The sequence below is a fragment of the Nicotiana tabacum genome, chromosome 6, assembly GCF_000715075.1.
Source record: "Nicotiana tabacum cultivar K326 chromosome 6, ASM71507v2, whole genome shotgun sequence".
Taxonomy (NCBI): Eukaryota; Viridiplantae; Streptophyta; class Magnoliopsida; order Solanales; family Solanaceae; genus Nicotiana; species Nicotiana tabacum.
The window spans coordinates 193,984,512-194,001,594 of record NC_134085.1 but is presented as its reverse complement, the minus strand read 5'-3'; the positions used below and the strand labels follow the sequence as shown (position 1 = coordinate 194,001,594).

The 17,083-nt window shown below is 40.7% G+C and overlaps 1 long non-coding RNA gene across 2 annotated transcripts; it reads left to right on the top strand.

Annotated features, from left to right (window-relative positions):
- The first annotated feature begins 1,448 nt into the window (after positions 1-1,448).
- On the top strand, positions 1,449-16,569 carry LOC142181531 (uncharacterized). 2 transcript variants are annotated; one of them, XR_012710182.1, is made up of 3 exons: positions 1,449-1,923; positions 5,584-5,651; positions 6,493-6,812. It is a non-coding gene; the product is annotated as an uncharacterized LOC142181531 (long non-coding RNA). The 2 variants fall into 2 exon arrangements; XR_012710181.1 differs by lacking the exon at positions 6,493-6,812 and adding an exon at positions 16,260-16,569 and having other exon boundaries at positions 1,450-1,923.
- The last annotated feature ends 514 nt before the right edge of the window (positions 16,570-17,083 follow it).

The following is a 17,083-nucleotide window of genomic DNA, read 5'->3' as shown; positions in this document are numbered from 1 at the left end:
GCCAATTTGTTTAAAATTGGCCCAAGTCCGAAAAGATTTTTTTTATTATTATTATTTTATTTTCTTCTTTATTTTAAAAACAAAACCTAAGTAAATCAAATTAAAATTAAATAAATACTTAATACAATTGTTTGCACACACCTTAAATATTTTAAAACAGGTAAAATCAAGCAAGAACAAAATCACGGACAAAGATGCCTATTTATGATTTTCTATTTAACAACCGGATTACGGTTCAAATTATGCATGACACATACATTTTTTGTATTTTGTTTTAATAAAATAAAATGGGCAAAAAATCATAAATAATTAACAAAGTGCCATGTAAAAATCCAAAAATTGTACAGCAGGACCAATTATTATTATTTTTTTATTTCTTTTGGAGTGATTGCCGCGCGAAACAAAAATCACGTGCTCACAACACCGGGTTCTGAGATGATTATGAGGTATCTTGTATTAACTGCTTAATATTCATATTCGATTTGAAACGATTATCTTTACTGGTAAAATTGGAGGAAAACCATAGTTTTCAAAATTATTAAAACGATAATTTAATTAAGTATTTTGGTTGGCTTGCCTGACAACGGTGTCCGGCGCCATCACGACCCTTAGTGGATTTTGGGTCGTGACATGTGGTATCTCTTTTTTTGAATTTGTAAATGCCACATTTTTATATTTTAAAATAAATTAATTTAAAATTCTTATTTGCTTAAAATATCACAATTTTCTAGTCGGAGAAATATTACAAGTTACTTCACATAACAAATTTTAAAAATAATTTTAAAATATCGTTTTTAATCGAACATTCTTACTTAATGAAATGGATAAAGTATGTCTCATGAGTATGGTCGCGGAATAACGTATGAAAATTAAATTGAAGAATTAAATTAAATAATATGAGAAGTGACATTACTTTTCTAGACACTTCTGAAGCCGAGTCAGCATTCGCGGCTCATTCTCATTACACTTGCATTCATTATTTTAACTTAAATTATATAAGTATATACAAAATTTATTTTACTACTATAGGAGTACAAAACTTAAATACTTCAAAACATTACACAGCACACGACAGCAATATGATAGTTGTATGCCATGTTAGAAGAATGAGTATGGTCTTTTATTAGTTAAAAGAAATTCCAAGAGGCACATGTGTCCAAATTCCACGTATATTTGCTTATTATATCCAAGAATCGTGAAACTTCTACACATCTTCTAATCAAGATAATCATATCACTCATCCGCCATACGTCGGATACACGTTTGGTCGAACTCAATAATTTTGGTTCAAATTATATATTTATCTTAAATTTTTAATTAAATATATATAAATTATTAGAATTTAAAATTAAATAACTTAAAAAAATTAAGATTCCAAATCTATAAATTTAAAATCCTGACCAAGCCTCTAATATCACTATCGTCTCAATGCCCAAAAAAAAAATCAATAAAAATATCCACAGTCGAATGTGTCACTTTTGGTAGTCTAGATAGAAAAAGTTGCATGCACTTGACAAAGAAATCTCACAAAAAGAGAGAAAATAGAAAGAAACGTGCCCCCTCCAAAAACACCAATATAAGTAAGAACCACCGCACCAGAATTCCTTTTGGTTACTCAACAAAAAAAAGAATCTCCATTAATATACATAGCCATGGCTACACATGCTATTCCGGCACCGGCAGATGGTCGGAATATCAGCCGGAAAATTGGACGGTCATTGAGAACGAAGTGCCCGGCGCCGTTCTTGTTGAAAACTTATGATCTTTTGGAGGAGCAAGAAGAAGAGAATAATAAGGTAGTTTCATGGAATGGTGAAGGAAGTGGTTTTGTTGTGTGGTGTCCAGCTGAGTTTTCTGAGCATGTTACCAAAATATTTTAAGCACAACAATTTCTCCAGTTTCATACGCCAACTCAATACCTATGTAAGTCTCTACATACATAATTTTGTGTGTGTGCGCGCATATTTGGTTACATTTCACATAGAAATTTATCCTGGGCAAAATATGATTATCAACATATTCAGCTATTGTTTGCTAAGTATATGTGGATTTAGAGGACTTACTCATGAGAAAAATAATTAATTACTTGCACTCTAGTCTCTATATTTAAATCAAATTAAGTAATTTAATTTAACCATGATTTAAAGATATATTAATTTTGTATATAGAAGACATATATCTTGTATTATTTGGATTTGTGCAAACGAGAGCTTATAATTAAGTTTTTTCCTTAACGTACTTAATTGTCTGTTATTTGGAGCTTTTTCTTCAAAGGGTTGTAGATAATTATTGTTATGTATGTCTTTAAATTTCTAAGTGGATAAAAAGACGTGCTGCTTCTACTTGGTTTGATACAAAGACAGGAACATGATTATTTTCATGTAAAGTATATTAAGCTATACTTTTATAAGCCATATATTTCGTCTTAACATAATAAAATTTCCTAACATTTTTTTTGCCCGGGCAGACGACGACGACAACAACAACAACCCAGTGAAATCTCACTAGTGGGGTCTGGGGAGGGTAGTGTGTACGCTGACCTTACCCCTACCCCAAAGGAGTCGAGAGGCTGTTTCCGAAAGACCCTCGGTTCAAAAAGACAAAAAGACAAAAGAAGACAATATTAATAACACCACAGAAATAATATGAAAGAATATATATATATGAAAAATAAGAACAACATGAAATCAAGAAGAATGATACAAAGCAAAAGCAAAATAATGTCCCTACCAAACTAGTCTCGCAAAGTTATGGCATAAGACAAGACTCAACTACCTCCTAACCTACAACCCTTATACTCGACCTCCACATGTTCCTATCGAGTGCCATGTCCTCGGTAAGATGAAGCATCGCCATATCCTGCCTAATCACCTCCCCCCAATACTTCTTACACCGCCCTCTACCTCTTCTCGGCCCTCCACAACCAGTCGTTCGTAGCTCCTTACCGGAGCTTCTAGGCTTCTCCGCTGAACGTGCCCGAACCACCTGAGCCTTGCTTCCCGCATCTTGTCATCAATGGGAGCCACACACACCTTCTCCCGAATAACATCATTCCTAATCTTATCCATCCTAGTGTGCCCACACATCCACCTCAACATCCTCATTTCTGCTACCTTCATCTTCTGGATATGTGATTTCTTAACCGGCCAACACTCAGCCCCATACATCATGGCCGGCCTAACCACCGCTTTATAGAACTTACCTTTGAGTATTAGTGACACTCTCTTATCACACAATACTCCAGATGCTAACCTCCATTTCATCCATCCTACCCCGATACGGTGTGTAACATCCTCGTCGATCTCCCCTCTTGGATAACCGACCCAAGGTACTTGAAGCTGTCTCTACTCGGGATGACTTGTGATTCAAGCCTCACATCCACGCCCACTTCCCTTTGCTCAGTGCTGATATTACACTCCACGTATTCCGTCTTTGACCTGCTAAGCTTGAAACCCATAGATTCAAGAGCTTGTCTCCAAACCTCCAGCCTCTCGTTAACACCGGTTCGCGACTCATCAATTAGAACTATATCATCGGCGAATAGCATGCGCCATGGCACATCTCCTTAAATGTGATGTGTCAACGCGTCCATCACCAGGGCGAATAGGAACGGATTGAGCGCAGAACCTTGGTGTAACCCCATAACAACCGGAAAATCCTCAGAGTCGGCTCCTACTGTCCTAACCCGAGTCTTTGCCCCATCATAAATGTCCTTAATTGCCAAAATGTATGATATTGAATTATAATTATTTTTATTGGATAATTAAATATATATAATTTTTTGTCTTGGGAGGGAAACAAAAAATTCAAACTTTCCGACCGAGTTCGGACCCGCCGTTCAGTTTTTGATTTAAAGGACATAGCTTATTAGATTCTGTTAAAAGTCCAAACTGCCCTTAAACAAAAATTAAAACACAGGTAAGCAGCCATGTCGAAAACCATCTCTTCTAATATATATATATATAAAGAATAAAGTTTGGATTGTGGTTAAGCCAACCGAGAAACTATAATAAAGACATTTGGCAATCTTAAGGAGAGTTTGTGAGAGATAGTCAAAAAAGAAAATATCACATAAGAACTATATATGGAATCTTATTTATTGAAATTAAATTAAAATAAGAATTCTTTATTTAAAAATAAAGCTCAACTACTGTACTAATATTTTCTAACTGAAAATTTTTATTTGGAAAATAAAGTATTTTGATATCAATTGTAACGACTCAGCCGGTCGTTTTGAGAATTAACGCCCTGATCCCCTATTAAGTAATTTTTCCGTGTTTGTTTCTGCTATTGTGAATTGCCGGGAAGATTTATTTTGAGTTTCGGAGTGTTTTGGGATACTTAGTCCCTAAATGAGAGCTTAAGCTTTAGAATTTGGACAGTAGTCGGAATAGTGTGAAGACGACTTCGGAATGGAATTCGGTCTATTCTGTTTGCTCCATTGAGTAATTTCGGGCTTAGGGGTGTGTTCGAATTGTGTTTTGGAGGTCCGTAGCTTATTTAGGCTTGAAATGCCGAAAGTTAAATTTTTGAAGTTTCCGGATCGATAGTGAGATTTTGATATCGGGGTCGGAATCGGATTCCGAAAGTTAGAATAGCTCCATAGTGTTGAATGCGACTTGTGTGCAAAATTTAGGATCAATCGGACATGGTTTGGTTGGTTTCGGCATCGGTTGTAGAATTCTTGAAATTTCAAGTTCATTAGGCTTAGATTGGAGGGTGAATCGTGGTTTTAGAGTTGTTTGATGTGATCCGAGGGTTGGATTAAATTTGTATGATGTTTTAGGATTGGTTGGCATGTTTGGTTAAGGTACTAGGGGCCTCTAGTGAGTTTCAGACGCTTAACGGAAGTTGAAATGGACTTAGGAATTGCTGAACCTGCTGGTTTCGCACCTGCGGAGTTTGGACCGCAGGTGCGGCGCCGCAAAAGTAGTTAGGCAACCGTAGATGTGGTCTGAGGCATAAGGTAGTGGGTCGGAGATGCGGCTCAAGGACCGCAGAAGCGGAACCACATCTGTGTGAAGAGGGGCGCAGGTGCGGGTCTGGAGATATAATGAAATTTTGCAGGTGCGGATTATTGGCCACAGAAGCGGGGCCGCAAGTGCAGTTAACCCCTCGCAGAAGCAGATTTCGCTAGGCAGAGAAGAAAAAATCGAGGGTTTGAAATTCATAACTTCAAAAAAATCAAATTCGAGCTCGGTGGAAGGCGATTTTGTGGGGTTATTGAAGAGAAGATCAATGGGTATTGTTTCCTAACTCTTTTATGATTATATCCCATTAATCTAAGCTTAGTTTTATCATTTAATTTCAGATTTGGGGTGAAATATTGGGAAGAATTGAGAAAAGTTCCCCAATCAAGTTTTTGGGTTTTGAATCGGTTTTAGTTGTCGAAATTGAGTGATTTTTGGACGAGCGTTCTCGTGAGTGAATGTGTGTTCTAAATTGATAACTTTTATCCGATTCTCAGACGTGGGACCGGGGAGGATTTTTGAGCATTTTTCTATTTTCTTACCTTAGCTTCAATTCCTTTAGCTATATTCATTATTTGTAGTTATATTTACATTATGAAATTTATTTGATTAGATTTGGGACACTCGGAGTTGGATACTCGTGGTAAGAGCATGATTTCGTATTGATTGAGCTGGTTCGAGGTAAGTAGCTTGCCTAACCTTGTGTGGAGGAACTCCCCTTAGTATTTTGGTATTGTTATTATATGAGTGTCGTGCACGTGAAGTGACGAGTGCATACACATGTTAATTGCTGAAAAACCTCGTTTTCATTAAGTAAATATCTGTGTTTTCTTCTAATTGAGCAATACTTGTATTTCAAGTTTCTGTTTAACTTAGGAAAGCATGACTATATGATTTAATCATCGTATCTGCTTTAACTGCTTATTTGGATTATGTGCAGCATGTTTAGAGTAGAAACTCCTATTTATTCTTGAATAGAACTGTAGATTTCCTTCTTAAGACTGTTGTGTTTACTTTGGGACTACGGATGGATATTCCAGGAGATCCCCTTGCATGTTTACTTTGGGACTACGGATCAGTATTCCGGGAGATCCCCCTGCACATTTATAATTGGGATTACGGGACGAGATCCCGGGAGATCCCCCTGTACTAGATATTTACTTTGGGACTACGGATTGGTATTCTGGGAGATTTCCCTGCATATTTATTATTTGGACTACGGGATGATATCCCGGGAGATCCTCTGCACATTTACATTTGGGACTACGGGACGCTATCTTGGGAGATCCCCTGTTGCTATCTCTGTGTACTGAGTTTTATTCTTCTGTGATTTTTATTCTTTATCGACTATTGGTATTTTAATTATGTTGTCACATTTTATACTATTTTACCTTGTTATATGTATATAACCAGTAGAGCCCTGACCTTCCTCGTCAATACTCGATCAAGGTTAGGCTTGGCACTTTCTAGGTACCACTGTGGTGTACTCATGCCCTTTCCTGCACATGTTTTTCGTGTGCAGATCTAGGTTCTTCTGCTCAGCCATACTATTAGTGAGGTGAGGTGATTACAGAGACTTCGAGGTATATCTGCCGCGTTCCCAGATCGAGAAGTCCCTATCTATTCTCCCTTTTAGTTATAAAACTTCTGTAGTTACTTTTGTTTAGACTACTGGAGTTAGAACACTATGTATTTTCTCTAGTTTGTGATTCATAAGATTTCGGGTTTTGAGAGTTTTATTATTAGCTGAGAGTGTTATTATTGTATATGCCGAGTGATATTTTAAATATTTTATCTATATTTACCTGTTAGATGGCTAGTTGTACTTTTAAATTCCTATTTTCCGCAACTGGTTAGGCTTACCTAGTTGTAGAGACTAGGTGCCGTCACGACAGTTCACGGAGGGAGAACTTGGGTCGTGACAAGTTGGTATCAGAGCTCTAGGTTCATAAGATTCATGAATCTCAAGCCGGTTTATTAGAGTCTCGTGGATCGGTATGGAGACGTCTGTACTTATCTTCGAGGGGCTATGTAACTGTTAGGAAAATTCCACTTCAATTGATTTCCTTGTCATGCGAGATTTTTCTATATCAAAATTCTAAACCTCTATCTTCTATTCTTTCATAGATGGTGAGGACACGTGCTACTGGAGATGACCAGGCACCCGTGCCCCCTTCTAGAGCCGCCAGAGGTCGCGGTCGGGGGAGAAGTCGAGGACGCGCACGTGGTGTAGCCAGAGCACCCGCGCGAGCTACCACAGAGCATCCACCAGCAGCTCCAGCCGAAGGCCAAGCACCTAATACACCTACTACTACTACTACTCCAGCTCTTCAGGAGACCCTTGCACAATTCATGAGCATGTACACCACTCTAGCTCAGGCAGGGTTGGTTCCGCTTGCTACAGCCACATCCTAGGCTGGGGGAGGAGCACAGACTCCCGCTACCTGCAACCTAGAGCAGCGAGTCTAGGTTGATCAGATCCTAGAGGTTATACCTGTACCGTCTATAGCCCTAGTTCGGCCCGAGGATAGGGCAGCAGCTTCGGAGGATGAGCAGCGGAGACTTGAGAGGTTCAAGAAGTACAAGCCTCCTACATTCAATGGTCTAGCATTAGATGATGCCCTGGGATTTCTGGAGGAGTGCTACCGTACTCTCCGCACTATGGGTATATCAGGATCGAGTGGGGTTTCTTTCACTGCCTTCTAGCTTTGAGGAGCAGCCTATCAGTGGTGGCGTACTTTTGAGTTGGATAGTCCAGTTGAGGCAGCTCCCTTACATAGACCCAGTTTTCAGATATGTTTTTGAGGGAGTATGTTCCTCAGAGCCTCAGGGACGCATGACGCGTAGAGTTTGAGCATTCGCGCCAAGGTACTATGACTGTTTCGGAGTATGATATCTGTTTCATTGACTTAGCTAGGCATTCACCGGCCTTGGTTTCTATAATTCGTGAGAGAGTTTGCTGGTTTATTGAGGGGCTCATTCCCAGCATCAGGTCCAGCATGGCCCGGGAGTTGGAGATGGATATATCTTATCAGCAGGTGGTGAGAATTTCTAGGAGAATAGAGGGCATGCTTGCTCGGGATAGAGAGGAGAGGGAGGCCAAGAGGTCTCGAGAATCGGGCCATTTCTCTGGTGCCCGTGCCCCAGCAGCAGGTCATCATGGTAGGGGTTATATGAGTCGCCCTGTTCATTCAGCTCTTCCAGCAGCCAAAGGTATCCCAGCTCCTCCTAGGCCTCACAAGGCACCTCTAGTATATAGTGTGCCTCCTACACGAGGTGCTTTCAGTGGTCAGTCCAACAAACCTGGCCCGAGCCAATCACAACCGCCATGTCCTCTCAGTGCTTGTTTTGAGTGTGGCGACACACGCCATATGGTGAGAGATTGCCCCAGACTTAGGAGGGGTGCACCTCTACAGACTTCTCAACCACAGCGTGCTCCGTAGAGTTCCTAGGCTATGATCACAGCACCAGTTGCTGCCCCACCTGCCCAGCCAGCTAGATTTGAAGGTCGGGGAGGTAGAGGTCTCCCTATAGGGGGAGGCCATGCCATATACTATGCCCTTCCTGCCTGTACTAAGGCTTCGTCTCCAATTCTATCATCACATGTATTGTCCTGGTTTATCATAGAGATGCATCACTTTTATTTGATCCAGGCTTCACTTATTCTTATGTGTCCTCTTATTTTGCCCCGCATTTGGGTGTATCTCAGGATTCTTTGAGTTCCCATGTTTTTGTTTCTACTCTTGTGGAAGATTCTCTTATTGTGGACCACGTTTATCGATCGTGTTTGATTGCTCTTAGTGGTTTTGAGATCAGAGCCAACTTGTTATTACTCAGCATGGTAGATTTTGATGTTCTCTTGGGCATGGACTAGTCGTCGGCCCATTATGCTATTCTTGATTGTCACGACAAAACCATGACACTGGCTATTCCAGGTGTACTGCGAGTAGAGTGGCGGGGTTCTTTACATTACACTCCTAGTAGAGTTATTTCATTCCTTAAGGCTCAACGAATGGTTGAGAAAAGGTGTGACACATATCTAGCCTATGTGAGAGATGTCAGTATTGATACCCCTACAATTGATTCAGTTCCAATAGTACAAGATTTCCCTGATTTGTTTTCAGCTGATCTTCCGGGTATGCCACCCGACAAATATATTGATTTCGGCATTGATTTGTTGTCGGGAACTCAGCCCATTTCTATTCCTCCTTATTGTATGGATCCTCCTGAGTTGAAGGAGTTGAAGGATCAGTTACATGAATTTCTTGATAAGGGTTTTATTCAGCCCAGTGTATCACCTTGGGATGCTCCTATCTTGTTTGTGAAGAAAAAAGATGGTTCTATGCGTATGTGCATTGATTATCGCTAGTTGAACAAAGTTACAATGAAGAACCGGTATCCTTTGCCTCGTATTGATGATCTGTTTGACCAGTTACAGGGTGCTCGAGTGTTTTCTAAGATTGACTTGCGTTCAGGTTATCATCAGTTGATGGTTCGGGAGCCAGATATCCCGAAGACTGCTTTCAAGACTCGTTATGGTCATTACGAGTTCCTTGTTATGTCATTTGGGTTGACAATGCCCCAGCAACATTTATGCATTTGATGCACAGTGTGTTCCGACCCTATCTTGACTCGTTCATCATTGTCTTTATTGATGACATTCTGGTATACTCCCGGAGTTGGGAAGATCATGAGCAACACCTGAGGACAGTGCTTCAAACTTTGAGAGAAAAGAAATTATATGCGAAGTTCTCGAAATGTGAGTTTTGGTTGGATTCCATGGCCTTCTTGGGTAACGTGGTATCGAATGAAGAGATCAAGGTGGATCAGAAGAAAGTGGAAGCAGTGTAGAGTTGGCCCAGACTATCCTAATCTACAGAGATCCGTAGTTTTCTTAGCTTGGCAGGTTATTACCGTCGATTTGTTGAGGGATTTTCTTCTATTGCATCACATATGACCAGGCTGACCTAGAAGGGTGCTTCGTTCAATTGGACGGAAGAGTGTGGGGAGAGCTTCCAGAAGCTCAAAATAGCTTTGACTACAGCCCCAGTATTGATATTGCCTACAGGTTTGGGGTCTTATACTGTCTATTGTGATTCCTCGAGGATTGACTTTGGAGTGGTATTAATACAGGACGGTAGGGTGATTGTCTACGCGTCCAGACAGTTGCAAGGTATATGAAAAGAATTATCATGTCCATGATCTCGAGTTAGCTGCTATTGTTCACTCCTTGAAGATCTGGCGTCATTATTTGTATGGTGTTCCTTGTGAGATTTATACTAATCACCGGAGTTTGCAGCATCTATTCAAGCAGAAGGACCTTAATTTGCACTAAAGGAGGTGGTTAGAGCTGCTGAAGGACTATGACATCACTATCTTGTATCACTCGAGCAAGACCAATGTGGTGGCTGATGCTTTGAGTTGCCGGGCAAAGAATTTGGGGAGTTTGGCTTATCTACAAGCAGCGGAGAGTCCCATGGCGATGGATGTTCAGGCCTTAGCCAACCAGTTTGTGAGATTGGATCTTTCGGAGCCCAGTCGGGTTCTAGCTTGTGTGATTTCTCAATCTTCCTTGTTTGATCGTATTTAGAGAGCGTTCGTATAATGAACCTCATTTGCTCGTCCTCAAGGACAAGGTTCTGCATGGTGATGCCAGAGATGTGACCATTGATGATGACGGGTTATTGAGGATGCGCAGGGTCGGATATGTGTACCCAAGTTGATGGGCTTCGAGAGTTGATTCTAGAGGAGGCCCATAGTTCACGGTACTCCATCCATCCGGGTGCCTCGAAGATGTACCAAGATTTGAGGCAGCACTATTGGTGGAGGCGGATGAAGAAAGATATAGTTAGGTTTGTAGCTCGGTGCCTCAATTGTCAGCAAGTAAAGTATGAGCACCAGAGACCGGGTGGGTTGCTTCAGCAGATAGAGATTCCGGAGTAGAAGTGGGAGCGGATCACCATGGACTTTGTAGTTGGACTCCTATGGAATTTGAGGAAGTTCGATGCCATTTGGGTGATTGTGGATCGGCTGACCAAGTCTACGCACTTCATTCCTGTGTGTACTACCTACTATTCAGAGCGGTTGGCTGGGATTTATATCCGGGAGATTGTTCGTCTGCATTGTATTCTAGTTTCTATCATTTCATATAGAGGTACCCAGTTCACATCACGGTTTTGGAGGGCCGTACAACATGAGTTGGGTACTCAGGTGGAGTTGAGCACAACATTTCACCCCCAGACGGACGGAAAGTCCGAGCGCACTATTCAAATTCTTGAGGATATGCTCCGTGCGTGTGTGATGGAGTTTGGAGGTTCTTGGGATCAATTCTTGCCACTGTGGAGTTTGCCTACAACAACAATTATCAGTCCAGCATTTAGATGGCACCGTATGAGGCTTTGTATGGTAGGCGGTGTAGATCCCTAGTGGGTTGGTTCGAGCTGGGCGAAACTAGATTATTGGACACAGACTTGGTTCAGGATGCCTTGGAGAGGGTTAAGGTGATTCAAGATAGACGCCGCATAGCCCAGTCCAGACAGAAGAGTTATGCGGACCAGAAGGTTCGTGATGTTTCCTATATGGTTGGAGAGCAGATCTTGCTTTGGGTTTCGCCTATGAAGGGCGTTATGAGATTTGAGAAGAAGGAAAATTGAGTCTGAGGTTTATTGGTCCTTTTAAGGTATTGCGACGTGTTGGGGAGGTTGCTTATGAGCTTGCCTTACCTCCCAACTTGGCAGGATTTTATCCGGTATTTCATGTTTCGATGCTTCGTAAGTACCATGGTGATGCATCATATATGTTAGATTTCAGTTCAGTCTATTTGGACAAGGATCTATCTTATGTTTAGGAGCCAATGGTGATATTGGACAAGCAGGTTCAAAACCTGAGGTCAAAGAACATTGCATTAGTGAAGGTTCAGTGGCGGGGTCAGCCGGTCGAGGAGGCGACGTGGGGGAACAAGTAGGATATGTGCAGCCGTTACCCTTAACTTTTCACCACTTCAGGTATGTCTCTATGCTCGTTTGAGGAGGAACGAATGTTTTAAGAGGGGGAGGATGTAACGATGCGGCCAGTAGTTTTGAGAATTAATGCCCCGATCCCCTATTAACTGCTTTCCCATATTTGTTTCTACTATTTTGAGTTGCTGGGAAGATTCGTTTTGAGTTCGGAGTGTTTTGGCACGCTTAGTCCCTAAATTAGAGCTTAAGCTTTAGAATTTGGACCGTAGTCGGAACAGTGTGAAGACAACTTCGAAATGGAATTTCATCGAATCTGTTAGCTTTGTTGAATGATTTCGGGCTTAGGGGCGTGTTCGAATTGTGTTTTGGAAGTCCCTAGCTTATTTAGGCTTGAAATTCCGAAAGTTGAATTTTTGAAGTTTCTGGATCGATAGTGAGATTTTGATATCGGGGTCGGAATCCGATTCCGAAAGTTGGATAGCCCCATAGTGTTGAATATGACTTGTGTGCAAAATTTGGGATCAATCGAACATGGTTTGGTTGGTTTCGGTAGTGGTTGTAGAATTCTTGAGATTTCAAGTTCATTAGGCTTGGATTGGACGGTGAATCGTGGTTTTAGAGTTGTTTGATGTGATCCGAGGGTTGGATTAAGTTCGTATGATGTTTTAGGATTGGTTAGCATGTTTGGTTGAGGTCCTCGGGGCCTCAAGTGAGTTTTGGATGCTTAACAGAAGTTGAAATGGACTTAGGAATTGCTGAACTTTGCTGAACCTATTGGTTTCACACTTGCAGAATTTGGACCGCAGGTGCGACGCCGCAGAAGCGGTTAGGCAACCGCAGATGCTGTCTGAGGCATAAGACAGTGGGTCGCAAATGTGGATCAAGGACCGCAGAAGCGGAACCGATGTAATACCCCACATTTATGTTAGGGCATATTAGTAATTTAATTGTTTAAACAAAATAATAATAAGGATAAAAGCCCAATAGAAAAGATTAAACAAAAAAAGAAAAGGGGATTAAGGAATGAAGTCAAAGCTTCTGCCGCAACTAAACCTATCGGCAAAGGTCTTAGATTCATCAAATAATCGAAACCAAATAACAAAAAAGTTTTCAAGCTTAAGTAAATTGTGGCAGGTCTCTTTCAACTAAATAATGGTAAGTTCTTCTCTATAGTTTTGTTTCCCATATTCTTTGATTTATGAAACTTTATAGGGTGCTGGGAATTGTTTTTTCTACGGATAGTAGTTCTATTTGGTTTAGAGTTATGCGCCTATCGGGTTCAGAATCAGATTTAATATATTCTATGAAACGATTGGAATTGATAGATTATAGATGAATTTGAGTGAACAACTCCTTACAGAAAGTTGCTTCAATGATGACATAGTGCAATTATTTAACTTAAGCAAGTTTAGAAGTTTTTAAAAGCAATATGGAATTACGTTTTCTATAGTAAAATCTCACAAGTTTACATACGGCTTAACGAGCATGATTAAGATATAAAATAATTATTCCATGGTCTGGACAAATCCAACTTAAGAAAAATAATTGAGAATCAACGTGAAACTCTAAGAGTTGGATATTGTTGTGACGATCCGACCCGTCGTCTCATGAGTTATTGTCTCGTTCGTCCCATTTTCTGCTTCCTCATATTTCATTATCGGTATTGGGTGCATTAGAATTTATTTGGAGCGATTTTGATAAGAAATGAGACATTTAGTCTCTTTTAAGAAGGTTTAAGTTGGAAAAGTCAACCGGACGTTGAATTATGAGTTAGAGGGCTCGGATGTGAATTTCGACGGTTCGGTTAGTTCAGGGAGGTAATTTGTGACTTAGGAGCAGGACTGGAAGTAATTTTGGAGGTCCGGTGTTGAATTAGGCTTGAATTGGCGAAGTTAGTATTTTGGCGAATTCCGGTTGAGAGGTGAGATTTTGATCCGGGTGTCGGAATGAAATTCCGAGAGTTATTATAGCTTAATTGTGTCATTTGGGATATGTGTACAAAATTTCAGGTCATTCGGACATCGTTTGGTCGGGTTTTTGATCGAATGTGTGTTTTAGAAGTTTTAAAAGAACTTAGGCTTGAATTCGATATAATTTGATGATTTTGGCGTTAGTTGAGGTGTTTTGACGATTGGAGCAAGTTTGGATAATGTTTTAAGACATGTTGGTGCTTTTAGTTGAGGTCTCGGGGGCCTCGGGTGTATTTCGGAAGGTTAACAGATCGATCTAGGCACGAAAAAAATAAAGCTATTGCATTTTTTTACAGCACTGTGAACAGTAGTTATGAACAGTACCCCGTAACAGTATCCGTGAATAGTGTCATGAACACTACCCCGTAACAGTATCGGTGAACAGTACCCCCGTGAATAGTAACACTGGTGAACAGTACACGCGGGTGTGCAGTAATTCCGAAAAAAATTGGGCAGAATGTTTACATTTCATTCGCGAAAAACACCCCATTTCTCCACCATTTTTAGTCATTTTGAGAGCTTTTGGACGGGGATTGAAGGGAGTTTCAACTAAGATCGATTGGAGGTAAGTTTTATGAGTTAAATACATGATTTTATTGAAGAATCAATCCTAGAAATCCATGAAAACATAGCCAAATTATAAGAAATTAGGGCTTGAGATTGAAATTCTAAATTTGGGATTTGAGGGGTCAAATGGACTCCGATTTTTGTGAATTTGGTATGTATAGACTCGTGGCAAGATAAGGAACATTTTGATGTAAAAATTTCTGGATTTCAATACGTGGGCACGGGGCTCGGGTTTTGCAAATTTCGTGATTTTTGATATTTTTCGAGTCTTTTCGATTGGGTTATATTCCCTTAGCCTATTGTGATGTATTCGTTGTAGTTTTGGCTAGATTCGACGCGCGAGGAGGTCGATACGAAAGGAAAGGGCATCACAGAGTAGTATTTGGCCGGCTAGAGGTGAGTAATAGATGTAAATGATGTCCTGAGGGTTTGAAACCCCGGAAATTCACATCGTAACGCTATATTGAGGTGACTTGCACGCCGGATAATGGGCGTGAGGTAGAGAACCATTGGAGATTGTGACTTGGTCTGTCCCGAGAGATATTTTACTACATTTTTGGTTGACACGTATACTTTATTGTAGTGAATTGGGCTTGTTGCCATGCTTGGGGCCTTGTGCCGACCTGTAGAACTCTTAGGGGATTTTTGACTGGTTTTCCTCACTTATTTTGTTAAAGAATTTAATCCTCAGTCATGTTTCCAATTGTAGGCTTCTTGCCAATTATTTGAATCCTTCAGGGATTGATATCACTGCTTTCGCATATTTTGCATATCATTTGAACCTAGTCCAAGGTTTTAAATAGCGTTTTGCAAACTCAGCCATCTTTCTAATATTTGAAAACTTAAATGATATTTCCAAATGATATTTCGGGCTGAGAACTACTATTTTACAAATGCCCAAGGGGCTTATGATGATTTTTGGACTGAGCATGGATCGGCTGCGCGCCGCAGTAGTGTTATATTGATATTGAGGCTGAGAGCCTGGTTGATTACATTGATATTGAGGCCGAGAGCCTGGTTGATTACATTGATATTGAGGCTGAGAGCCTGGGTGATTATACTGAGATTGATATGAGGCCGAGGGCCTAGATTTGATGCCACGAGATGGCTTGATATTATGCTTGGGCTGTAGGAGCCCCTCCGGAGTCTGTACACACCCCTAGTGAGCGCCGTCGACGATAAATAAATATAGATGGCTTGGGCTGCACACCGCAATGGATACCAGAGGGTACCGTCATATGCATTGCATTACACTCATGTATTTATTCTTTATCTGCATTATCTGCCATAATAATTATGTGCTCTTATTTCATTGACTGGTCGCTTTATACTGTTCTGAGCCTGAGGGGTTGATAGTGTTCTGAGATACTGAGCCCGAGGGGCAAATTTCTACTTATTATTTTGATATTGAGCCCGAGGGGCAGATTTCTAATTATTATTTTGATACTGAGCCCGAGGGGCAGATTTCTACTTATTATTTTGATACTGAGCTCGAGGGGAAAATTTCTAGTTATTATTTTGATACTGAGCCCGAGGGGAAGATTTCTACTTGTTGTTTTGATACTGAGCCCGAGGGGCAGATTTCTACTCGTTATTTTACTGCCAAATTACCTGTTTTACTGGTTTAAAAGAAATTTCACATGATGTTTCACTGAATTGTTATTTTAAATGATTTCACTGCTTCTGTATAGAATGTTGTGTGCCTTAAGATGTTTTCTTACCTTCAGTCATTATTTATATTTATTACTCACTAGGTCGGAGTACTCACATTACTCCCTGAACCATATGTGCAGGTACAGGTATTCTTGAGGCATAGAGCAAGTTTTTTGCTGTTCAGTTTTCATCGGAGTTATCGAGGTAGCTGCATGGCGTTCGAAGGCTCATTTTCTCCCTTATCTTCTATTACTTATGATATCTTCAGACTTTGTTCCTAATTCCATACTTTGTAGAATTTTAGTAAACTCTGTAGTAGCTCATGACTTGTGACACCCCGGTTAGGGCTGAGTTGGGTTGGATTTCCGTATTTTATCTATACTTTCTGCTGTTGGATATTATTAAACCATGTTTATACTATAATTGTGTTAATTAATTATCTTAAAAGGATGAATTAGGTTGAATGGTTGGCTTTGTCTTCATGAGAGGCACCATCACGACCAGGTTCGGGAATTGGGTCGTGACAAGTTGGTATCAGAGCCTAGGTTAATTGGTCTCGCGAGTCATGAGCCGGTTTAGTAGAGTCTCGCGGATCAGTACGGAGACGTCTGTATTTATCCTCGAGAGGCTGCAGAACCTTTAGGAAAACTTCACATTCTTGAATTCTTATCGTGCATCCTTGATTCAGCTTGAAAAGTAACTCTTACGATTCCTTCCATATGTTCGTATGCGCGAACGAGCACTCAGTATTTGATTTACCTTGATGGCTTGTAATTCCCCGATAGAAGGGCGAGACGTGATCTCGGTGAGTTTGATGTTAGGCCAGTCTGGAGGACTTGAGACCGGATCTTGCCTATGGCTTGAGCACTAAGGTGCTGATTGTGCGAGCAAGTGTTTTGAACTTTTATGTTCGGTATTGTCCGTATTAGTGGGAATCATGGCTGGATAGCTACGTGAGGAGTAT